Source organism: Arachis ipaensis, chromosome B01 (assembly GCF_000816755.2).
Source record: "Arachis ipaensis cultivar K30076 chromosome B01, Araip1.1, whole genome shotgun sequence".
NCBI lineage: Eukaryota > Viridiplantae > Streptophyta > Magnoliopsida > Fabales > Fabaceae > Arachis > Arachis ipaensis.
The window spans coordinates 75780227-75806102 of record NC_029785.2 but is presented as its reverse complement, the minus strand read 5'-3'; positions in this window follow the sequence as shown (position 1 = coordinate 75806102).

The following is a 25876-nucleotide window of genomic DNA, read 5'->3' as shown; positions in this document are numbered from 1 at the left end:
ACTTCGTCTTCGGGTTGTGGGTGGAGTTCTTCCTGCCTCTGAATTCCACCGAGTTCGATGGTGTAGAATTCTTCTCCTCTGCCTCTGAGGTTTAGACTTTCATTGTAACAGCGGCGCGCTGTCTTCTGGTATGCTTTTCTTTTAGCTATCCCTTCTGTAGTTGGAAACTTCATTCATAAATGTGGAGTCGATACTACTGCGCCGATCTGATTTAAGGTTGTCCAACCTATTAAGGCATTGTAGGCTGAACTCACGTCAACCACGATGTAGTCTATCTTGAGTATTCTTGACTGGTTTCCTTTTCCCAAGGTCGTGTATAGTGAGATGTATCCAAGTGGCTGAACTGAAGTGTCTCCCAGTCTGAACAGGTTGTTCGGATATGCTCTGAGTTCTTTTTCTTCCAGGCCGAGTTTGTCGAAGGCAGTTTTGAACAAGATGTCGGCGGAGCTTCCTTGGTCTACCAGTGTGCGGTGGAGATTTGCATTTGCCAGTATAATAGTGATGACCATGGGACCGTCATGTCCTGAGATGATGCTGGATACGTCTTCTTTGGTAAAAGTGATTGTGGGGATGTCGGGTGCTTCCTCTTTTTCCTCGACATGATATACTTCTTTAAGATATCTTTTGCGAGATGATTTGGAGATTCCTCCTCCCGCAAATCCTCCGTGTATCATGTGTACGTGTCTCTCTGGTGTACGAGGTGATCGCTCAGTTCGTCCGACATATTTGTGCCTTCTTCTTTTTCTTTGCTCATCGACTCGGTCGGCAAGGTACCGATCTAATTTCCCTTCTCTTACTAGTTTTTCTATGACATTTTTTAAGTCAAAGCATTCGTTGGTAGAATGTCCACAGATTCGATGATATTCACAATATTCAGTCTGATTTCCTCCTCTTTTTTTGCTTTTGAGTGGTCGAGCTGGGGGTATTTTTTCAGTATGGCAAACTTCTCTGTAGACATCCACAAGGGACACCCGAAGAGGGGGTGTAATTGTGGTATTTTTTTATTTTTCCCCATGTTGGTCTTCTTTCTTTTTGGACTCTATCCTTATCTCCGGAGGAGAAGGAGAATCCGGATTTTGAGGTCTCTCCCAGTCGAGAGTTTTCCTCCATGTTGATGTATTTCTCTGCTCGTTCTTGCACTTCGTTTAGAGATGTGGGATGTTTTTTTGATATAGATTGGCTAAAAGGTCCCTCCCGCAAGCCATTGATGAGACCCATAATGGCGGCCTCTGTTGGTAGGCTTTGTATGTCTAGACATGCTTTGTTGAATCTTTTCATGTAGCTGCGGAGACTTTCCCGATCTCCTTGCTTGATTCCTAATAGACTAGGGGCGTGCTTAGCTTTGTCTTTTTGGATGGAGGATCTGGCCAGAAACTTCTTGGCTAAGTCGTCGAAGCTTGAGATGGACCTAGGGGGTAGATTGTCGAACCATCTAATTGCTGTCTTTGTTAAAGTGGTCGGGAAGGCTTTACAGTGAACTGCATCTGAGGCATCGATGAGGTACATTCTACTTCTGAAGTTACTGAGATGATGGCCGGGATCTTCTGTGCCATCGTATAAAGTCATGTCGGGAAGTTTGAAGTCCTTTGGGATTTTGGTCCTCATGATCTCTTTAGTGAATGGGTCTTGGTCATTACGGGAGTCGTCTTCGTGACCGGATCGAGTAGTCTTGGTCTTGAGATCTGCTTTGAGTTTTAGGAGTTTGTCCTCTAACTCGCGGCGTCGCCTAACTTTCCTTCGTAGGTCTTTCTCAGCTTCTCGTTGATGCTCCACCTCTTTTTTGACTTGCTTTAAACGATCTTGAAGTGCCTCCACGGCTCCCACATTTGGTGAATCGTTGTTTTTGTTAGGTTGGGGAGTATCTTTTGATGTAGTGTCCATGTTCTTGTGCGGCGTTCTATCTTCTAGATCCGAATCGTGGTTGTTGTCATGGTCGTCCGCCATGGTGGTGGGATGACTTCTAGATTCCCCGGCAACGGCGCCAATGTTCTGAGGGTTACCTAAAACTGTAGGTCGATCTCGGACGAGATCTTCTGTACTTGGTCAGAGCTGACGTGTCCAGCTGGTGAATGGCGGCCGGAGCTGTGGTATCCGACTTGTTGGACTGGCTATGCTGCTGATCCTTTGTCACCGGAGGGTGGTGGTACCTGCAAGGGACTCCGATGCTTAAGTTAGCAAGGGTATTAAGCAGGTTTTTTGTAGAATCAGAGTATGAGTTATACCTGGGTGCTCCAGTGTATTTATAATGGTGTGGAGTTACCTTTTTAGATAAGATAAGTTAGTTATCTTATCTTATCTTATCTTTGGGTGAGGTCAGCTTATCTTTCTAGTGAACCGCCCTTCTCTCTGTAGGCTTGGGCTGCCTTTGGACTTGGGTCGTATTCCTCGATTTTGGGCCTTCTTTGGGCTGTCTTGTCGAGTTGTCCGAGCTCTTTGGGAAGAGATCGGATGGTTCGACCTAAAGAGGTCGGTCGCTTTGACGCTAATCATCCCGGGTCGGACATCTCGACCCAGGGTATGAACAATACCCTTACTAACTTAAGCATCGGAGTCCCTTACAGGTACCACCACCCTCTGGTGACGAAGGATCAGCATCACTAACAAGTCCAACAAGTCGGAGACGGAAGCTCCGGCCGCCACCCACAAGTCGGACACATCAGCGCCGGCTAGCACAGAAGATCTCGTCCGAGATCAACCTACAGTTTCAGGTAACCCTCGGAACAGTATGAGAATCAGAGGTTTTCAGTATGGTAACAGTGCCAAGTGATGTAAGATATAAGACTCCGGGATGCCAGAGGCAATCCTAGAACTTCATATCCATCACAAGATTCATCTTAAAGCATAACTAAAACATTAAAGAATAATTTAAACCATAACATGATAAAGGGGTAATCTGACTTAGCGGATTTCTAAGCTAACAACTCTCCGCTATCCCACAGCCTTCACCAACCTATCCTTCATGCGATCCCATCGCCACCGCCTTCCGAACCTCCTCAATCCTAGTAGAAAACACAAATAATATCAATGCAAGTAAAACACAAGTATATGCATATATGGCAAGTAATTCAAGTAGGCAATTAGGCAAGCAATTACAAGTCGACAAAGCAAACAAACAAATAGAAGATACACATGATGAATGCCTGTCCTATTGGCTAAGATATCACATTTTTGGTTCAACTGCCAACCGAACATATCTCCTTGGAGATGTTGCCCTTCGGAATCATAATGGGAACCCCTGAGATATGGTGCTCGGAACACCGTCCAGGATTTTGTGCCTGCACACTCTAGTGATCCAAAGGGATACGAGCGGGATACTCTTGCCACGAACCTCACATCTCAACATAAGCGGGATGAACTACTGCCCTTACGCCGCCGCCGCTACCTCGACAGGCGGGATCCAACAACCGTCCCTGCCAGCGCATAGCGTCTCAACAATCTCAATTTAAAAATATTACATCAGTGGTTTTTCAAAAATTCATTATTTCAGTATACCAACAATTCATCATTGCAACTCCAAGTCCTCGACTCATATCAACTACTGTCAATTCATATATTCCATTCCGAACTCATTAGTTCATTAGTTTCTCAATTCATATATTATTCTTCCTTCTCTCTCCACCAAACCCATCCTCAGTACACCAGAAACCTAAGCCTCCGTTCTCTAACATTTCAAGGTAATACCAAATAGTTCCACCCAAGAACTTCTCTATGTTTTAACATCCAAAACAAGCCAAAAAGTCTTAAATAGGTGTCACAGAAGTTTACAAGCTTCTTGGGAAGGTGAAACAGTTAAAAACAAGAATTTAGTTGAAAAACAGGGCATGTGCGTACGCATAGGGGTGTGCGTGCGCACGCCCAGGAGGATTTTCAAAATGTGTGCGTACGCATAGAGGTGTGCATATGCACAAGTGTAAAATTCTCCAATTTCTGTTCACTCGCACAAGGCGTGCGAACGCCCTCAACAGAATGCACCTTCCAATGTGTGCGTGCGCAAATGTTACAAAACTTCGTTGGTTGTGTGTGCGCACAGGTCGTGCTAGCGCTCTCAACAGCAAGCCTTCTCCTGTGTGTGCGTGCACACAAGGCTATGCGTGTGCACATGTTCAAAAACTAACAGAGGTGTGCGTGCGTGCACAAACCAGAAATCACAAATTTTGCAGCATGCACAGAATTCAGATTTTGACACCAAACTTTGAATGATCATAAATTCCTCTACAAAAATTCATTTTTTACAAACTTTATACCCATTTAAAGATTTTTAAATGAACTTTAATTTAAAACAAATTTCAACAAAATTTGAAAACTGAGGCTCAAATTATGATCCGTCAAAGTTCACCAAAAGTCCGTTTTTACCAAAATTTCACATGGTTCTCAATTTTCTAAATTCTTAACCAAAACCAAACCAAAACCACATTAACTCCATCCCACATCAAATTTTACCTTTTATGCTACAATCTACTACTCATATCATCAAATTCTCAAATCCAATTATCCATGATTTCACACTAAAACCTCTTCTCATCCAACAAACTTAGCAATAATCATTTTACCACTTTCAACCATCAACATCAACCTCATTCATTCTCAATAACAATAATTCAACATTGTTAACAACATCAATAATATTTCTCATTCAAATTCATCACACATCATACTTCAACATTATTATTCAACAACATCAACAACGTCAATTCCTCATACATCAACAACTAACCAAATTCAACAATCATATCAATCCAAACCTATCCTATGGGTCACTAGCCTAAGTGTCCAAAAATATTATATATTACATAGAGGAAATCGAAACCATACCTTGACCAATTTTTAATATGCACTAAAACCCAATTTGAGTGAAATTAAGCTTCCAACCACAACCAAGTCACCAACCAACTCCAACAAGCATCAATAATCACTCCAAAGCTCCAATCAAATGCCAACAATCACAATCTCAATCTATATACACATAATTTACAACAATTCATCCTAGGGTTCAACTTAATCACAATTTAACAAGCGTTCAAGACACTCTTACCTTGCTCAACAGTTTTAGAAGCAAAGCCCAATAGTAATCAAGTGGTAGAGTGTACCTAAACACCCAAAATCACAAAATTTCACTCCACACAAAACCCTAAAACTCGAAATTCTTAGGGCAGGAAACTGGACAGGGGATTTCAAGAAACTTACCAAAAGTCTTAGCTTGAAGTGACGGGCTCGGCAAGAGCATCACGTAGCTGCTGACGGCACGCGAATCGGAGCACTGTAGCTCGAGATACAAGCGAAAGAAGTTGTATGTGAATAGTGCTCTCTTTTCTCCTTCTCCTCTCAATGCAGCTGTGTTTTGTGTTTGTGGGAGAGTGAATGAGCTCATTTGGGTTCATTTAAGCTTATATATATGCTGGGCTTGGGCCCAACTTGGGCTCAGTCCAACCCGTTAGCATTTTTAACCCGTTTGGCCTAATTTTAGGCCGAACGTTTTAAAATTAACGTCCGATTTTCGACTTTAAATATTTTCAACTTTAAATATTTCCCAAGTTTGCTCTTCTACTCCAACCCTTTTTCAGGCAACTTCAACCAATGAAACTTCCTTTTCTCGCAATTTCTTCACACTAATGTCATCAATTCTCACTGGTGTTACTTGAATGTCAAGTTCTCCCTCAACTCGACTGACTCGGGCTCTAACACATGAGATGTATCCGACGTGAATTTACGGAGTTGTGACACGTGGAATACGTCATGCAAGTTAGACAAGTGAGGCGGCAAAGCTACTTGATACGCCACTGGCCCGAATAGCCTCAAAATCTCAAATGGTCCAATGAACCTCGGATTCAACTTCTTTGTTTTGATTGCTCTTCCAATCCCAGTCGTCAGTGTAACACTCAAAAATACATCCTCTCCCACTTCAAACTCTAACAGTTTCCTTCTCTGATCTGCATAATTTTTCTATCAGCTCTGGGCAGTCAAAATCCTTGCACGAATCTTCTTAATGTTCTCAGTAGTCTCTGCTACCAAATCAAGACCTAAAACACTTACTTCACCAATCTCATACCAACAAAGTGGAGATTGGCACTTCCGTTCATACAGGACCTCATACGTCCGATCCCAGTTGTCGGTGTAACCCTCAGGAATACATGTTCTCCCACTTCAAATTCCAACAGTTTCCTTCTCTGATCCGCTTAACTCTTCTGTCGACTCTGTGCAGTTAAAATCCTCTCCTGAATCTTCTTAATCTTCTTAGTAGTCTCTGCTACCAAATCAAGACCTAAAACACTTACTTCACCAATCTCATACCAACAAAGTGGAGATTGGCACTTCCGTTCATACAGGACCTCATACGGAGCCATCCCAATGCTCGCATGAAAGCTATTGTTGTACACAAACTCCACCAATGGCATGTAACGGTCCCAACTCCTGGGTTGATCCAAAACACACACCCTCAGCATATCTTCCAACGTCTGAATAGTCCTTTCTAATTATCCATCCGTTTGTGGATGATATGCGGTGTTGAGACATAGCCTCGTACCGAAAGCTTTTTGGAAAGCTTGATAAACCCCAATTTTGTGGTTTATCTTGTGTAGAATTTGGGGGTTTTATCAATATTTTCCACACTTATTCATATAAATTGTATGGTTTTATGTTTCCTTCCTAATTTTGCTTCATGGTTTAAAACATGCTTCTTTTACCCTAAAAATGCTATATTTTAATCCTCTTCTATTACCATTCGATGACGTGATGTGTTTGTTAAGTGGATTCAGGATTTATAGGGCAAGAATGGTCTAGAAGATGGAAAAAAAGCATGCACAAGTGGGTGAAACATGAAGAATGAAGCTTTGGAAAACTGGAGGCAATGCGCATGCGTAGATTGGCGCAGCAGTGACTGACGCATACACATGCTCGACGCATACGCGTGGCTCGCAGAACTCAGATAACGCGCACACGTGGCCGACGCGCACGCGTGACACTCAGCACGTGACTTCATTAATGAAATCGTGGCTAGCGATTTCTGAGAGACTCCAGGCCCAAATCCAACTTGATTCTGCATGGAAAAGACCTAGGAATTGATGGAGGAAAGGGGGATCGAATCATTCACACCTTACACTTAGTTTTAGCTAGTTCTTGGTTCTTATTTTCTAGATAGAGAAACTCTAAGTTCTCTCTAGATTTAGTTTGTTTTTCATCCTCCTTTGTTGAAATTCTGAATTGGGTTTTGTTAATTTTAGTCTCAATTACTTAATTTGAGTTCTCTAGTTATAATTTTGTTTACATCTTGTGTTGAATTTGTGTTCTCTTGTTATTTTCCTTTTTATTCTCATTTTATGAACCTTGTGGATCTTGGATTTCTATTAGTGCATTGATGTTTTCTATGATTGATAGTGTTAATTGAGTTTTTTTCTATTGATAATTGTTAGTGGGTATTTGTGATTTTCAATTAATTTTCAATTTGAATATGTCTTTTGTTAATGCATATCATGTGTTTGATGAAATGTTTCCTTTGATTATGGAGTAGTTTTCTACACTCTTAGCCTAGGCTAGGGAGATTGGGTGAACTTGAGTCATTGGGTCTAATTGAATTAGTGATTTGAGAACCCTTAGTGGTCAATTTGATAACCATTGACACTAGCCTACTACTAAGTCAAATAGTGGCTAGGTTAGAACTTATGGGTTGATGTTGATCAAGCCATTTGATATACTTCAAGCATAGAAGTAGACTTAATGAGCTTGGTTCTTCATAATTATCAAGATATGGTTATTAGACAAGGATGGTGACCCCAATTCCCATGTCTAGCCAAGAGTTCCTTTTTATTATTCATATTTGAAACAAAAAAATCCTAATTGCTTAATTCTTGTTATAGTTAGTTTAGTTGTTTACTTAGTTCTAGAATAGAAGTAGATTTATATGCTTCCTTACTAGGTTGAACTTGCTCATACTTGGTTTTAGTTGCTTTGATTTAGTTTCTTGCACTTTAAGATTCCTTGCATGTTAAGTTTAGTAGTTTAAATTCTTGTTTATGACTCCCAACCCCAGAACTCTAACCAATATTGATGCATATGTTTGCCCATTCTCTTGAGGACAACCCGAGACCAATACTTTCGGTTATTTAATATTAGGGTTGACTTTGTGACAACCAAATTCTAAATTTGATCAAGGGAACTATTTGTTGGTTTAGAACTATACTATGGCAATGACATTGGCTTTCTATTGATGAAAATTCTAGACCAACGATAATTTCATCTATCAAATTTTTGGTGCCGTTGCCGGGGAATGGTTGCAATGTGTGCTTTGATGTTGGTTATGTGAATATGTGAATATTGTAGATGGTTTACTTGCTTTCATTAGTTTATTTTTAATTTAGATTTTCTTTAATGCATGAGCTTTAACTTCTAAGCTGAATGACTCGGTCTCAACCGAATTCTAACTTAGCCGAGTTTGATCCCGAAATTGAAAGATCCTTGTTACACACTTGGCAAGCTAGGCGGCGGTTGGATTACACAGCTAGTGCTTCGACCTCTCTTGAGGAACCTTCCGAAACACTAGACGAAATCGAGAGTGACTTAGAGTCCACAACTTCCTATTCCTCTGCTGGGACTACTGATACATCTTTGCATCCTACAGGTGAAAACCACATGGCGGAACCACATAGGATTACCTTGCACGAACAAGGAGTACCGGACCTCATTCTTCAACCGTTGCAAGCTAGTATCCGAATCTTGATCCAAACTTTGAGTTGAAGAATAGTCTGATTAACTTGCTTCCTAAGTACCATGGACTATCGGGCCAAGACCCCATTAGGCATTTGAGAAACTTTCAAGTTGCTTGTTCTACGGCTCGAAGGCATGGTACCGATGAGATTGCTATCATGGTTTTTGTTTTCCCCTTCTCTCTTGAGGGGTCGATAAAAGAGTGGTTCTACTCCCAACCGGATGAAGTGGTGACCGAATGGGACTTATTGAGAAGAGAGTTCTTAGACAAGTTCTTTCCGCCAGAGAAGACCAACTATATCTGGAAGAAAAGTTCCGGTATAATGCAAAAAGACTAAGAGACACTCTTTGAGTATTGGACTAGATTTAAGAGGTTTTGGAATCTTGTCCACATCATGGGTTAGACACTCACTTGCTCATTAGCTATTTCAATAGAGGTCTTTGTGCGGCGGATAAGAGATTGCTCACCACTTCTAGTGGTGGTTCCCTTTCTAAGAACAAGACGGCGGCAGAAGCATGGAGTGTGATAAATGATGTCGTCGAGGCTATCCAACATGTGAGGGTGAGGAACAATCCTCCCAAGAGTGTGGTGGAAACACCTTCCGAATCGGCTTTGACTAAAGTGCTTGGAGACATGACCACTATCCTTACGGAAATTCGCAAGGAACAAAAGGCATTTCAATCAATCCAAGCCATCCAAGCCCCACCTCAAATCCTCCAACTTGAAGGACCTCATAGAGTTTGTGGTTTATGCTCTAGTACCGCACATTACACCGACCAATGCCATCAAGTCCAAGAGGATTACACTCTCGCGGTAGCCAATGTGAACTATAACAACCGTCCACCCTATCAATCTCAAGGCCAAAACAATTACTCTCATGGTAATAGCTCTAATCAAGGGTGGAGGGACAATGCTCAAGGGAACAACCACAATCAAAGATGGAACCAAGGTAACTCATCTTCTCATTACCACAACAATAACCAATCTTCTTCCCAATACCACAATAATAACCACCAAGCCAACCAAAACCACCATAACCAACCATACCAACACTCACAACAAAACTAAAACAATAACCATAGATACCAACCGCCTCACTAAAGACAACAATCTAACCAATATTCTTCTTCTTCCACCAACCAAGGTGATGACTCTAACCATGCACTCTACCAAGAGCAAAAGAGACATAGGGTTATGGTAGAGAGAAATGAAGAGAACACTAGGAATCTCAATGCACAATTTGGTAGCATGAGTGCTCAATTGTCCAACATAACCGAAATGCTCTCAAGGATGTCCCTAACTTCTTCCAACAATACCAACACCAACCAAGCCTCAAGCTCTTCTGACCTTCCATCCCAACTCCTTCCAAACCCAAAGGGCGGTCTGATGATTACATATTTGATGATATATTTTGACTCAATTTGGATGGATTCTAGCACATGAACTCACACTTAAGCACCAAAATAGCATACTTTCGTGTTTTGTCCCCAATTTGATCCTAAAAGTGAAAACATGCAATTTTGTGCTTGAAATGAGCAATTTAATTCCGCTTTTATTCCATTTGATGCCATGACATGTTTGCTGAGTGATTTCAAGTCAATTAGGCAAGAATGAATAGCCAAAAGTAGAAGAAAGCATGTACAAGGGAGAAAACATGAAGAAAACAAGGCAAAGCACACACAGTGAAGTGTGCGTGCGCACAAGCTTGCGTCCGAGCGCACAAGAAAGAATTTCCATGTGTGTGTGAGAACAAGCACCTGTGCGTACTTTCAGCCAAGTGTGCGTACGCACAGGACCCAACACGTGATTTCATTAATGAAACATGTGCAGCACGTTTTCTAAGGCCTTTTGGCCGATTTTGGAAGGCTTGGAGGCTGAATTGAAGTGCTATATGAAGGGGAATTCAACACATATGAAGGCATTAGGACTTAGATTTTATTTTCCATAGTTTTACATAGTAGGAGTAGGAGTAGTGTAGATTAGAGAAAGCTCTCTTAGGGTTTTAATTAGGATTCATGTAGCATTTTATAGAAAGCTTTAATTTTGGATTTTGCTTCTTTAATTGTAAATACTCTCAATTTCCTCTTTAATTACATTGTCTTTATTTTCATTTTTCTATGGTTCAAGTTACTTTATTCATATTTGTAATTTTGTGTTTCTTGAAGTTTTGATCAATGAATTTTATGTTTCATGCTTCTTTTATGCTTGATTGCTTGTCTATATTTGGTTTTGTTGATAGTTGGTTATAATTTTCCATTTTACTTTGAAATTTTTCATGTTTCACTTTTATGCACACAAGGTGTTTGTGAAAATGCCAACTCTAAATTTTGAGTAGATTTTCCCACCTTGGCTTGGGATTTGAGTTCCTAGGATACTAGAGTCGTAATGTCCGACATTTAGTGGTAATTCTTGGGGAGTCAGTTGACTCTTGTTTCCATTGAAGCTAGCCTTTTATCAACTAGTTTGGTAAGTTGGTTAGGACTTATGGATTAAGGTCAATTATGCTTGCTTGACTTACTCCTCGATGTTTGGGGTTAACTAAGCGAGACTAACCCATGACAATTACCATAGTTGTGGTTATGGCGATGATAGGATTCCTTAGATCCTCATTCCCAAGTCAAGGCTCTTTAGTGTATTTATAGCATTTTCACTAGTTTTGACCTCATCTTCTCTTTACTTGCATTAATTACAATTTTGATCATTCCTTAGTTCTTTCATTTCTTAAGTTCCTTTAATCTTTTGTTCTTTGATTCGAAAAACCCCTTTTTGCCTCCACAACCGAAAGAGCAACACTTCCAATTGCATTCCAAGGGAGAATGACCCGAGGTTTCATTACTCTCGGTTATTTTGTATTGGATTTTACATTTGATCTTGAGAATTCATTGTTGGTTTGGACTATGCTACCTGTTCCGAGGGTTACCTGAAACTGTAGGTCGATCTTGGACGAGATTTTCTATGCTGGTCGAAGCTGACGTGTCCGGCTGGTGGATGGAGGCCAGAGCGGCTGTGCCCGACTTGTTGGACTGGCTATGCTGCTGATCCTTTGTCACCGGAGGGTGGTGGTACCTACAAGAGACTCCGATGCTTAAGTTAGCAAGGGTATTAAGCAGGTTTTATGTAGAATCAGAGTATGAGTTATACCTGGGTGCTCCAGTGTATTTATAAGGGTGTGGAGTGACCTTCTTAGATAAGATAAGTTAGTTATCTTATCTTATCTTATCTTATCTTATCTTATCTTTGAGTGAGGTCATCTTATCTTCAAGGGAACTGCCCTTATCTCTATAGGCTTGGGCTGCCTTAGGATTTGGGGCGTGGTCCTCCATTTGGGCCCTTTTTGGGCTTTTCTGGTGATTTGGCCGAGCTCTTAGAGAAGAGGTCAGATGGTCTAACCTGAAGAGGTTGGTCGTCTTGTCGCTAAACATCCCGGGTCGGACAGCTCGACCCAGGGTATGAACAGTGCCCCTGCTTGAGCTCGGTCTTTCTTTTGAGGTCGAGTCTTTAGTTTTTAGGACTTCGATCTTTCTTTGGTGAAGCTGAACTCGAGCATTTGTCGACTTCTTCTTTGTAGAGTCTCCCATTGAATGCAGAACGTTTCTTTTTTTTTAATTTTTCGAAACAGGCGTTCCTTTTCTTTGAAACGCGCGTCTCTCTGCCTTGGAAATGTGCGAGGGTTTTAATAACCCATTAATTCTTCCCTTTGCGGTTTTCCCCCTTTCTTCACTTGGAATTTTACCTTTCTCCCAGATTTTGGCTTCCGTTTCTTCTTCTCTCTTGCTCATTGTGTCTCTATTTTTCGTTTTTATTTTCTGGTTTGCCTGGGATTCTTTGTCTTTTACGCTTTCGCGCTTCTTCTTGTGGCACCATTAGCGACTGTTTTGTTCTTTCGGAGGGTGGTCTTCAGCCTTGCTATTGCTTCGTCTTCTCAGTGCTCATTGTCTCTTCCCCTTTTCCGGTACGTTTCTGTTCTTTCTGTTCTTCTTCCTGCTTGTATTGTTTTTATGGAAAAGTTTTGATCTTGCTCGACTTTAAGTTAGAAAGCTTGAACCTTTTTGCGTCGTCATGCTTGATTGTTGCTGTGATGCATGCTTTTGGAGTTACTTTCGACTTATGTACGTCTTTTGGCTTTTTCCCTGATAGTTGATGCTTTTTCAAAAGTTTGTTATTGCCTTAGTTTGCGTCCTGAAACTGTTTGATTCTTTGAAAAAGGATTGCACTTTTTGGTGATTTTGATCTGTTTGATGCTGATAGCTTCCTTGGTAGTTTTGTTGAATGATAGCTTCTTTTGATGACTTTTTGAATTTTGTGGCTTTCTTCTCGGAGTGTCACTTTTGTTAAAGTAAAAGGGTTATTTTCTTGTTAGGAGGTGTAGAGATGTAGGCTTGTAGATTTTCCTGAGTCTTTGTTCCATTATTGCCTCCAAAGGATGCCCCTGGATCTTTGGTGTGGGTCCTGGGGTGTCCCTTTTTCTATTTGTGTTGCTTTTAGTCATATCTGTCCAAGCTGATTATGGCCGAGTTGTTGATTTAGTAATTCCTCTCGTTTTTCTTTGTTGTAAGATTAGTTGACCATGTCTTCCTCTCACAAAAATATTGTTGAGATCTCTTCCAAAGTCCCCGAGGGAATGTCCGATTGGCTGGACTCCCTTGTTCTGATGTGTGTTTCGCTTGTCGATTCCAAGTATCTTGTAGAACTTAGGAAACATCATCGTATCTGTAATCGTAGAGACCAAGAGAAAGATTATGAGTTGATCGCGCCGGACTTCGAGGAGAGGGTTTGCTTTCCTTCTCTGACCCAAGGGGAGCGTCCCTTCTTTTATGCATATGACTATTTTTTTAGTCAGCTGAAAATTACCTTTCCTTTTACATCTTTTGAGACCGACTTTTTATGGTCATGCAATGTGTCCCCATCCCAACTTCATCCGAATTCGTGGGGTTTTGTCAAAATTTTCCAGTTGTTATGTCAGGAGCTAGATATTAAGCCTTCACAAACTCTCTTCCTCTATCTTTTTGTTTTGACTAAACCCGGAATTTCTACCGAAAAGAAAGCCTCCTGGGTTTCCTTTCGATCCGCTTAGGGAAAAAAAGTATTTTCGATGTATGATGAGTCTTTTAGAGACTTCAAAAATTATTTCTTTAAAGTTCGAGCTGTTGAAGGAGCTCATCCCTTTTTCCTGGATGAAAATGATGAGCTTACTTTTCCTTTAGAGTGGCAAAAGAATATCGTGGTGTTGAGGTATTCGTGGGATATGTTGAGTGAGGTCGAACAGGCCTTTGTGAACTTGTTGGAGGAGAATTGGGGGCAGCCTCCTTACCTTGATACTAAAAAGTTTTAGGGGATCCCTTGCTTCTCCGAGATGAGTTGGGTAGTGCCTGACTTCCCTCCTGTTATCTTTGTTTTTGTTGGTTTCTTTATCATTTTGTAATTTGGTTTTTGCTGTCTTTTTTCAGAGATGGTTAAAAATAATGACTCTATGAGGGCCTTTAAAAAGGCGAGGAAAGCTACCGTGGTTCAGAACATCTCGGCCAAGGTGGCCGGGGAGGGATCTTCTCAGGTTCAGTCGAAGCCATCCGTACCGAGCTCTCCTGGACCGAGGAAGATGATCCCTACTCCTCGGGTTCATTTGGTTGATCCTCCACAGGCTTCTGTTGCTACCTCTGGCGCTCCTCCTCCGAAAAAGCAAAAGACAGCTGAGCCCTTTAACCTCGATGCCCCTGACTTCGATGCTGTTGAGTTTGTCGACCAGCAAATCGGTCCTTATGGTACCATCCCTACTGATGATGTTTCTCTTCTTCGCCATCTGGATTTTATTACTCGAAGCAGCATCAAGATGGCACACATGGGGGCGGCTTTATATCGGACTGCCCAGGATCTTCCCATTCACGCTACAAAGGCCTTTATAGAGGAGGCCAAGTTGGAGTTTGATCGGATGAAGGGTTTGAAGGAGGAGCTTGAGGTGAAGGTGACCAAGTTGGAGAAAGAGTTGGAGGGTGAAAAGACTAGTTCTACTGCCTTGGCGGCTTCTGCGAAGTTGGCTAAAGACACGGCGTTGAAGCACAAGGAGAGCTATGTCACGACCTATAGGGAAATGATGTGTCTCACGGATGATTTGGAGTCTGCCCGAGCTGATTATGCCGAGCTCTAGGGTCACCTTGTAGGCAGCGTAAATGCTGCTTATGAGAACCTGAAGGAGCAGGTTCGGGTTCTTGCACCCGAGCTCGACCTTACTCTCTTCAGCTTGGACAACGTTGTGAAGGATGGCAAAATTGTCCCTGATGACCCTGATGATGATGATGTCGAACCTCCTTCTGTGCCCGCTCCCAAAGCTTTTGTTGTGCCGACTTCTTCACCCCCTGCAGCTATTCGTCCCGAGTCGGGTCCTGATTGTCAAATCTTGAACCAGGATGATGGGACGGTAGATGCGGTGCCTCTTCAGACTCGTCCTCCTTCACCCCGTGCTGATGCAGCTGAGAAATCTTCAGATCCTCAATGATTATTCTGGATATTTGTGTATATAGCCCAGCTTGTGGGCTTTGAACTTTCATATTTTGTAATTGGTGGTTCTAACTTATTGATACTCTTTTGGTTGCTTTTTTAGCAACATTATTTTGAAAAACAAAATAGTTTCTCTAGCTCTTGGGGCTGACTTTTGGTAGCCGCTCGAGTTTGTTATTATTATAACTTGTGCTTTTCATAACATGTTTGTCTGCATTTGTGTGGTACCTTTTAGGTTTTTGGGGGTGTTGGAGCCTTGTTGTCCGACCTCTTGTGATTGCCTTTGTATTTTCATACTTGTGGCTTGATTCTTTTGAGGTTGTTGATGTTTAGGTCCAACTTGTATGTCGACTTCCTTACTTCGGCCTGAAGTTGTTTCTAGTAATCCGTTTTGTTTGGACCTTTGTTAGGTCTTTGTTAGGGATTACTTTATAACGTTTTGGTTTTTTGGACCGACTTCATCATGTCGGTCTCTTCTGAGTCATTTCTAGTAATCCTCTTTTTTGGACCTTTGTCAGGTTTCTTTTAGGGATTACTTTTTATAACTTGTTTGTGGGAAGCCGACTTCATCACATCGGTCTATTCTAAGTTATTTCTAGTAATCCTCTTTTTGGACCTTTTGTCAGGTCTCTTTTAGGGATTACTTTTTATAACTTGTTTGTGGGAGGCCGACTTCATCACGTCGGTCTCTTCTAAGTTATTTCTAGTAATCCTCTTTTTTAGGGCTGGCCAGGCCTCTTTCCAGGGATTGACTTTTTATAACTTCGGTTATTTTGGTCGACTGGTCTGACTTCTTTATGTTGGCCTGTCTTTTAAGTTATTTTTAGCAACCCATTTTATTAAGACCTCGTCAGGTCCTTTCTATGGATCACTTTCGATAACTTCTTGCATTATTTTGTTTTTGTCATTTTTTCATCTTTGCCGATTTTGTCGAAGTTAAGTTTGATCCTTGTTTGGTCGACCTTTTGATGAATTTGGTTTTCATCTTCTTTGGTCTTTATTGTGGTCGGACAGTGAATTTGATCTTCACTTTCTACCGATCTTGTAGCTTTATAATCGGGCGATGAATTTTTTAGCGTTTCAGACTAATGCGTCTTGAGAATTTGTAGAAAATCTAAAAAACTTTATTCAAAAAAAAATGAAGATATATACATGTGGGAGTTTTATCCCTCTAAGTCGGGCAATTTGTAGATCTTGGCTTGGCACCTCATTAAATAACTTTTTCAGGAAAAAGAGTGCACCGTATCCTAAGATCTTTATTACCCTTAACTATAGTACCTTCTTAGGTTGCAGGCGTGCCATGACCTAGGAAGCTCTCGCCCTTCAATTTCGGACAGTCTATAGTAGCCCTTTCCAAGTACTTCTATGACTCGGTAGGGTCCTTTCCAGTTTGCTGCCAACTTTCCTTCACCAGGTCGAGTTGTTCCGATATCATTTTGGATTAGGATGAGGTCGTTCTCGGAAAAACCTTGCGGCACTACCTTTTGATTGTATCTTAAAGCCATTCGACGTTTTAATGCCTCTTCCCTGATCTGAGCTCTTTCTCAGATTTCTGGAAGTAGGTCGAGTTCTTCCCTTTGAAGTTGGGAGTTGGCTTCTTCATTATAGTAGATCACTCTGGGCGACCCTTCTTTGACCTCCACTGGAATCATTGCCTCCATTCCATAAGCTAATCGGAAGGGTGATTCCTTTGTGGTGGAATGTGGTGTTGTCCGGTATGCCCATAGGACTTGTGGGAGCTCTTCAGCCCAGGCTCCCTTTGCATCCTGTAATCTCCGTTTTAGCCCAGCCAATATGACTTTGTTAGCAGCTTCGGCTTGTCCATTGGCCTGGGGATGTTCTACGGAGGTGAATCGGTGTTTTATGTTCAAGTCGGCCACTAGCTTTCTGAAAACTGCATCTGTGAATTGGGTGCCATTGTCTGTAGTGATGGAGTATGGAGCCCCAAACCTTGTGACAATGTTTCTATATAGGAATTTTTGACTTCTTTGAGCAGTGGCGTTAGCTAGAGGTTCCGCCTCAATCCATTTTGTGAAATAGTCTACCCCTACTATGAGGAATTTGACTTGTCCCGATCCCTGAGGAAAAGGTCCAAAAAGGTCGAGTCCCCATTTTGCGAATGGCCAGGGTGAGGTTATGCTGATGAGCTCCTCTGACGGGGCGATGTGAAAGTTGGCATGTTTTTGACATGGTGGACACGTCTTTACGAATTCTGTTGCTTCTTTTTGTAAAGTTGGCCAATAAAATCTGGCCCGGAGTGCTTTTTTGGCAAGTGCCTGTGCTCTGAGATGGTTGCCACAGATGCCACTGTGTACTTCTTCTAAAGCTTCCTTTATGTTGGAAGTCAGCACACATTTTAACAATAGTATTGAAATTCTTCTTTTGTATAGAGTATTGTTTATGATAGTGTAGTATTGTGCCTCCCTTTTTAACCTCTTTGCCTCCTTTTTATCTGTGGGGAGTGTTTCTGTTTTGAGGTAGTTAATTATGGGAGTTATTCATCCTTGATCCAGACCGGTTACGGCTAGGACTTTTCTTCTTCAGAGATTGACGGGTTCTGCAGCATTTCCTGGATGAGGCTTCTATTGTTGCCCCCTGGTTTAGTGCTGGCTAGTTTTGAGAGTGCATCAGCTCGGGCATTCTGTTCTCGGGGTATGTGGTGGACCTTATATTCCCCGAGTTGTCCGAGCTGTTCCCTGGTTTTGTGCAAGTACTTTTTCAGGGTGGGATCCTTGGCTTGGTAGCTCCCTGCTATTTGTGAAGTGACCACCTGTGAGTCGCTGAAGATGATGAGCTTTTGAGCTCCAACCTCTTTAGCAAGCTTTAAACCAGCCAGTAGTGCTTCACACTCAGCTTGGTTGTTTGAGGCAGGGAACCCGAATTTGAGGGAAAGTTCGATTTGGGTTCCCTGCTCGCTTTCAATTATCACACCCGTGTCGCTTCTAGTTTTGTTTGAGGAACCGTCTAAATAGAGATTCCATTCTGTAGGGATTTTCGGGGTGTCTGTAAATTCTGCTATGAAGTCAGCCAGATATTACGATTTGATGGCTGTCCAAGTTTTATACTAAAAGTAAAATTTAGACAACTCGACTGCCCATTGTAAGATTCTTCCTGCTAAATCTGTTTTCTGCAGAATGCCTTTTATTGGCTGGTTGGTCCGAACCTTGATGACGTGGGCTTGGAAATACGGACGAAGTTGTCGATAAGTTAATATGAGAGTGTAGGCGAATTTTTCTATTTTTTGGTAGTTCAGCTCGGATCCTTGTAGTTCCATGCTAATGAAGTATACATGTTGTTGCCCACTGTCATCTTCTCGGACCAATGCTGAGGCTACTGCCCGACTTTCTACTGCGAGGTATAATACAAGGGGTTCTCCTTCCCATGGCCGAGTTAGGATAGGAAGTTGTCCCAGGATCTTTTTGAAATCTTGGAAGGCTTGCTCGCACTCCGTCGTCCATTCGAACTTCTTTCCCTTCCTTAGAGTAGCATAGAAGGGGAGAGATCTTATTGCTGATTCAGCTAGAAATCTGGACAAGGCTGCCAATCTTCCATTGAGCTGTTGTACCTCTTTGACACAAGTTGGGCTCTTCATATCGAGTATGGCCTTGCATTTATCCGAATTTGCCTCGATTCCTCTTTGTGTGAGCATAAAACCCAAGAATTCACCAGCTTCTACTGCGAAGGTGCATTTTGCCGGGTTAAGTCGCATGCCATGCCTTCTTATAGTATCGAATACTTGGGTGAGGTCGGACAGTAACCTCTCTTCACTTTGTGTCTTTATTAACATGTCATCCATATAGACTTCCATGATTTTCCTGATGTGGTCTGTAAAGACCTTATTCATTAATCTCTGATAAGTAGCTCCCACATTTTTTAGTCCAAAAGGCATGACGATGTAGCAGTAGTTTGCTTTTGGGGTTAAAAATGAAGTTTTTTCTTGATCGGGTGGGTACATCGGGATTTAATTGTATCCTGAGTAAGCGTCCATAAATGAGAGGTATTTGTATCTAGAGGAGGCATCCACTAGAGCGTCGATACTTGGGAGTGGATATGGATCCTTTAGGCAGGCTTTGTTGAGATCAGTGTAGTCGGTGCACATCCGCCACTTCCCATTTGATTTTTTTACCAAGATGACGTCAGCTAACCATAGTGGGTACTTGACTTCTCTTATGAATCCTGCCTCCAATAGGGCTTGTACCTGCTCTTTCATAGCTTGGGATCATTCTGGTCCGAGCTTTTTACGCCTCTGATGTACTGGCTGAGATCCTGGGTAGACTGCCAGCTTGTGGCACATTAACTTATGGTCTATGCCCAGCATGCTTGCGGCCTTCCATGCAAAGAGGTCGATATTATCTCGTAAGAACTGTACGAGTGATTCTTTTATATCTCCATTTAGGATTGTTCCAATGTTGGTTGTTTTGTCTGGGACATCTTCGATTTGGACTTTCTCTACTTTGCCTTCAGGTTGTAGACAGAGTTCTTCCTGTCCTCGATCTCCACCAAGTTGGATGGTGTGGAATTCTTCTCCTCTGCCCCTGAGGTTTAGACTTTCGTTATAACAGCGGCGCGCCATTTTCTGATCTGCTTTTATTGTAGCTATTCCTTCTGTGGTTGGGAATTTCATGCACAGGTGTGGAGTCGAGACTACGGCACCGAGTTGATTTAACGTTGTCCGACCTATTAGGGCATTGTAGGATGAACTCACGTCGACCACGATGTAGTCTATATTGAGTGTCCTTGACCGATTTCCTTTTCCAAAGGTCGTGTGTAATGAGATGTACCCAAGTGGTTGGATTGGAGTATTTCCCAGCCCGAACAGGCTGTTTGGATATGCTATGAGCTCTTTTTCTTCCAGGCCGAGTTTGTCGAATGCAGTTTTGAACAAGATGTCGGCCGAGCTTCCTTGGTCTACCAGTGTGCGGTGGAGATTTGCGTTGGCCAATATGATAGTGATGACCATCAGATCGTCATGTCCCGAGATAATGCCAGCTACATCCTCTTTGGTAAAAGTGATTGTGGGGATGTCGGGTGCTTCCTCTTTTCCCTCGACATGATATACATCTTTAAGATGTCTATTGCGAGATGATTTGGAGATAGCTCCTCCCGCAAATCCTCCATGTATCATGTGAACATGTCTCTCAGGCGAAAGAGGTGGTCGTTCATCCCGTCCGATATCTTCGTCTTTTCTTCTTTTTCTTGGATCCTCTGCTCGGCTGGCTAAATACCGATCTAACTTTCCTTCTCTTACCAGTTTTTCTATGATATTTATTAGGTCAAAACATTCGTTGGTGGAATGTCCATAGATTCGATGATATTCGCAATATTCAGCCCGATTTTCTCCTCCTTTTTTGCCTTTGAGTGGTCGAGCTGGAGTATCTTTTCAGTATGGCATACTTCTCTGTAGACATCCACAAGAGACACCCGAAGAGGGGTATAATTGTGGAATTTTTTTATCTTTTCCCCATGTTGATCTTCCTTTTTCTTGGATTCTTTGTCCTTATCTCGGGAGGAGTAGGAGAACCCGGATTTTGAGGTCTCTCCTAGTCGAGAGTTTTCCTCTATGTTGATATACTTCTCTGCTCGTTCTTGTACCTCATTTAGAGATGTGGGATGCTTTTTCGATATGGAGTGGCTTAAAGGCCCTTCTCGTAAGCCATTAATGAGGCCCATGATGGCCACTTCTGTGCGTAGATTTTATATGTCTAGACATGCCTTGTTGAATCTTTCCATGTAGTTGCGGAGATTTTCCTGATCTCCTTATTTGATTCTTAATAGACTTGGGGCGTGCTTGGTTTTGTCTTTCTGGATAGAGAATCTGGCTAGAAACTTCTTGGTTAGGTCGTCGAAGCTTGAGATGGACCTAGGGGGTAGATTGTCGAACCACTTAATCATCATTTTTGTTAAGGTAGTCGGGAAGGCTTTACAGCGGACTGCGTCTGAGGCGTAGTGAGGTACATTCGACTCCTGAAATTACTGAGGTGATGGCTGGGATCTGTCGTGCCATCGTATAAAGTCGTATTCGGGAGTTTAAAGTCTTTTGGGATTTTGGTCTTCATGATCTCCTTGGTGAATGGATCTTGGTCCTTGCGGGAGCTATCCTCATGAGTGGATCAAGTAGCTTTGGCCTTGAGGTTGGCTTCGAGTTTTAGAAGTTTGTCCTCCAATTCCCGGCGTCGCCTTATTTCCCTTTGTAGGTCTTTCCCAGCTTCTTGTTGATGTTGAGCTTATTTTTCAATTTGTTTTAAACGGTCTTAAAGTGCCTCCAGGGCTCCCAGGTTTGGTGAACTCTTATCTCCATTAGGTTGCGGGATATTTTTTGGTGTAGTGTCTGCGTTTTTGTGCGGCGTTCTATCTTCTAGATCCGAGTCGCGGTCGTTGTCATGGTCGTCCGTCATAGTGGTGGGATGACTTCCAGATTCCCCGGCAATGGCGCCAATGTTCCGAAGGTTACCTGAAACTGTAGGTCGATCTCGGACAAGATCTTATGTGCTGGTCGGAGCTGACGTTTTCGGCTGGTGGATGGAGACCGGAGTGGCTGATAAACCACTATTTTATGGTTTATATTGTGTTTAATTGTGTGGTTTATCATGATCTTTACCTACTTATTCATTAAATAAGCATGCATTTATAATTCCTTCCTAAAATTATTGCATGATTGAAAACTTGCTTTCTAGAGACTTTTAATTATGTATTTTATTTCTCCTTTATTCCATTCGATGCCGTAATCTGTCTGTTAAGTGATTCAGGCTTTATAGGGCATGAATGAGTTGGAGATTGGAGAGGAAGCTTGCAAAAATGGAAGGAACACAAGGAATTGAGGAGATGACCAGCGAGAAGTGACGCGGCCGCATGGATCACGCGACCGCGCGAAAGAAAGGAAATCACAGTGACGCGGCCGCATGGATGACGCGACTACGCAGCATGGAATAGCACGAGTGACGCGGCCGCATGGACGATGCGTCCGCGTGGCAAAGCAGAAAGCCAAATGACGCGGCCGCATGGATGACGCGATCGCGTGACATGCGCGATCTGCATAATCTGCAGAATCGCTGGGGGCGATTTCGGGCCCTATTTTGACCCAGTTTTCGGCCCAGAAAAGCAGACTAGAGCCAGAGAACATGCAGAAACCAACAACAACATTCATTCTGCATAGTTTTAGTTTTTAGATCTAGTTTTCCTCTCCTCTAGGTTTTCTCTCTATACATTCATAGTTTTTAGGATTTGTTATTTTCATTATTTTTTGCATTGGGATATTGAGAAGAGTTATTGCCTCATCAAGACTTCGACATTCTAGTTTGTTCTCTTTACTTGTCTCTTAACTCTTCCATGTTCCTTAATTTACTTAATTTTACCATTGGATTATTTTAGCATTTATCAATACAAGAATTACTTTTATTTTTAATTAATCTTTGATCATTATTTATCATGTCTTTCTTTAATTTCCTTTCTTATGTTATGAATTCTTCATTTACAATGAGCGAGTAGTTCCCTAACTTGATGGGGAGTTGATTGAAAGGAACCCTTGAGTTGGGATGCTCAAGAGAAAGATTGTAATTGGGTTTATTGTTGGATTGCTCTCTAGTCACTAACACCAATCCTCCAAAGAGTGGATTGGAACTTGTGGATAGAAACAACATTCCAGCTTGTTTGACTTTCCCTTACTTAGTAAGGGACAACTAAACATAATAACTCTCAATTGTCAATTAACTTGAGAGTACTCCAACAAGAATAGGGCTTCCAGCTAATCAACTCCTAGTCAAGGCTTTTATTTAAATTTATATAAATTCTCTAATTTAATTCTCTGCCATTCAACTCAAACCTTTTTGAAAACATCTGATTAATAAAATAGCACACTTTTCTGCAACTCGTTGGGAGACGACCTGGGATCCATACTCCCAGTATTTTAATTTTAATTCCTGTGACACCCTTCTAAATTGATAAGCGGATTTCTGGTTGGTTGAGAACTATACTTGCAACGCATATTTTATAATCATTCTTAACTCGCCAATTTCCGCTCGCATCAGTGGCCGTGCCCGACTTGTTGGACTGGCTATGCTGCTGATCCTTTGTCACCAGAGGGTGGTGGTACCTGCAAGGGACTCCGATGCTTAAGTTAGCAAGGTTAAGCAGGTTTTATGTAGAATCAGAGTATAAGTTATACCTGGGTGCTCCAGTGTATTTATAAGGGTGTGGAGTGACCTTCTTAGATAAGTTAGTTATCTAATCTTATTTTAACTTATTTTTAAGTGACGTCATCTTATCTTCAAGGGAACCACCCTTATCTCTATAGGCTTGGGCTGCCTTAGGATTTGGGGCGTGGTCCTCTATTTGGGCCCTTTTTGGGCTTTCCTGGTGATTTGGCCGAGCTCTTTGAGAAGAGATCGGACGGTCTGACCTAAAGAGGTCGGTCGTCTTGTCGCTAAACATCCCGGGTCGGACAGCTCGACCCAGGTTATGAACACTACCAATGAATTGATCCCAGTTTTGATGATTGATTCCGAACTGAACAAGAATTCTCTTCGTCAAATTTGGCGCCGTTGCCGAGGATTGCAATTGGTGTTATATCTTTTGGTTGTTGTGAATATGTTAATAGTGTAAATAGCACTTTTTGGTTGTTTGTTTGCTTTTTTTCTAGTAAGTCCTTGTTTATATTTTCTTTATGACTTTTTCAGACGATTACCACAATGCACCCCAATGGAACCCAAACACTCACCTTTCTAGTCACCAATTCTATACACCATCACCTCACTACATACAAAACCCTTACCCTCATGAGTTTGATTATCTACCTTCATCACCTCAATCTTCATCTTTACATATGGATCAAGCCACACAAGAAATACTTTTCATGCTCATTCAAGGACAACAAGAGTTCCAGAAGAAGTAAGAGCTAGTCATGTCTATAGTAGCGAAAACTCTTGACCAGTTAGCCTCATTGCGTTCATGCCATGACTAAGAAGTTCTAGCAGACGAATGTGTAGAATCAAGTGAAAAGTGTGGAGTGAGTGAAGAATTGCAAAATCAAGTAGAAGACATCAAGTCACAACATGAAGCACAAGAGTAGATAAATGAAGAGTTGGTAGGAAGTGATCAAGAGGATTCCATCATTCAAGATTTTTTGTCTAACTTGGTCAACCCCACCAATGACCTTCATGAGCCTCCCTTATTGGATTTGGAAGAAGATGTTGATGTGGACTTCACACAACCTCCAATTTTTTACTTGAGTGATGATGAGGAAGGTTTAGAGGAGCTTGAGGAAGATTCTATTCACCAAGAAGTAAAGATAGTTGTGCAAGAACAAATTGAGCGGGTGAAGACTTCCTCAACAAGCTTTCTTGGCCCACATCAATATGCTGTCTTGGAGATAGATTGTCAACTTCAAACCTTTCTTGGAGTAGTCGATGATGAAGAAAAGAATGTTAATAGGCAAAGAAATGGAAAGTTCATCAAAGGAGCCAACTTAACGTTTGGAGTTCAATTTTGGTGCAAGAGTCAATTTAATGGATTCTGGGGAGTGTATAAGTGTTTCAATGGTGATAGAGAAACTCAAGTATGGGATCTGGGGATTAATTTCAAGAATCAACACTTATGGAACCTAGTTGCTAGCTTGAAGTCTCTTAAGAGTTTGATGCAATTTATTTGGGACCCCAGAGGTCAAATCAATAGCAAACTTGGTTGGAGATTCAAGGAGGAACGAAAACATAAGCCGCCCTAAAAAGGATCTCCTTGCCAAGTCTAACTTGAGGACTTAAAACCAAAGTGCTAGGTGGGAGACACCCCACCATGGTAATATCCTTCTAACTTTCTCTCTTTTAGCTTTTGTTTCATGAATAATTGGCTATCTTGCTTGCTTGGTTAGTTGAATTTTTATGTTTGTTAGGTAATTTTAGTGAAATAATGTGTTTCTAGGAGTTTTATGATGTTTTGGGATTTGAAAACTGGTGCACGAAATTGTGATCTCAACGGCGCCAAAAACTTGGTACGCACGATTGTAATCTCAACTCCTTTTCACAACTCCGCACAACTAACCAGCAAGTGCACTGGGTCGTCCAAGTAATAAACCTTACATGAGTAAGGGTCGATCCCACGGAGATGGTCGGCTTGAAGCAAGCTATGGTCATCTTGTAAATCTCAGTCAGGCAGATTCAAATGGTTATGAGGTTTTGATAATTAAAATATAAATAAAATATTAAATAAGATAGAGATACTTATGTAATTCATTGGTGGGATTTCAGATAAGCGTATGGAGATGCTTGTTGCTTCTGAATCTCTGTTTTCCTACTGTCTTCATTCAATCATTCATACCCCTTTCCATGGCAAGCTGTATGTTAGGGGATCACCGTTGTCAATGGCTACTGTTCACACCCTGGGTCGAGCTATTTGATCCGGGATGTTTAGTAACAAAGCGACCGACCTCTTCAGGTCAGGCTATCCGACCTCTTCTCAAAGAGGTTGGCCAAATCGACAGGAAAGCCCAGAAAAGGGCCCAAATAGAGGAACACGACCCAAATCCAAAGGCAGTCCAAAGCCTATAGAGATAAAGGCGGTTCCCTTGAAGATAAGCTGACCTCACCCAAAGATAAGATAAGATAACTAACTTATCTTATCCAAAAAGGTCACTCCACACCATTATAAATACACTGGAGCACCCAGGTATAACTCATACTCTGATTCTACATAAAAACC